Here is a 532-nt window from a genome sequence, read left to right as displayed (position 1 = left end):
AAAGATAAGGATCTAGTTTCATTCTTCTACAGGTGGAGATCCAGTTTTGCCAACATCATTTGTTGAAGATGCTGTCTTTCCTCCATTGTGTGTTCTTGGCACCTTTGTCAAATATCTGGTGGCTGAAATTGTGTGTACTCAGGTTTGGATCTTCGGTGATGTTCCATTGATCTATGTGTCTGTTTTTGCGCCAGTACCATGCTGTTTTTATGACTATGGTTCTGTAATATACTTTGAGATCTGGTATAGTAATCCCCACAGCATTGCTCTTTGTGCTCAGTGTCGCTTTGGCTGTCTGGGGTCTTTTGTGCCTCCGTATGAATTTAAGGATGCACTTTTCTAATTCTTTGAAGTATGTTATGGAGATTTTGATTGGGATTGCATTAAATCTATATATTGCTTTTGGTAGGATGGTCATTTTCACAATATTAATTCTTCCAATGCATGAACATGGGAGGTCCCTCCCATCTCCTGGTGTCTTCCTCAATCTCTTTAATGATTTAAAATTTTCAGTGTAGGAAGCAACCTAAGC

Source organism: Nannospalax galili, unplaced genomic scaffold (assembly GCF_000622305.1).
Source record: "Nannospalax galili isolate Female #2095 unplaced genomic scaffold, S.galili_v1.0 scaffold451, whole genome shotgun sequence".
In the NCBI taxonomy this organism is placed as follows: domain Eukaryota; kingdom Metazoa; phylum Chordata; class Mammalia; order Rodentia; family Spalacidae; genus Nannospalax; species Nannospalax galili.
This window is presented reverse-complemented; position numbering follows the sequence as displayed.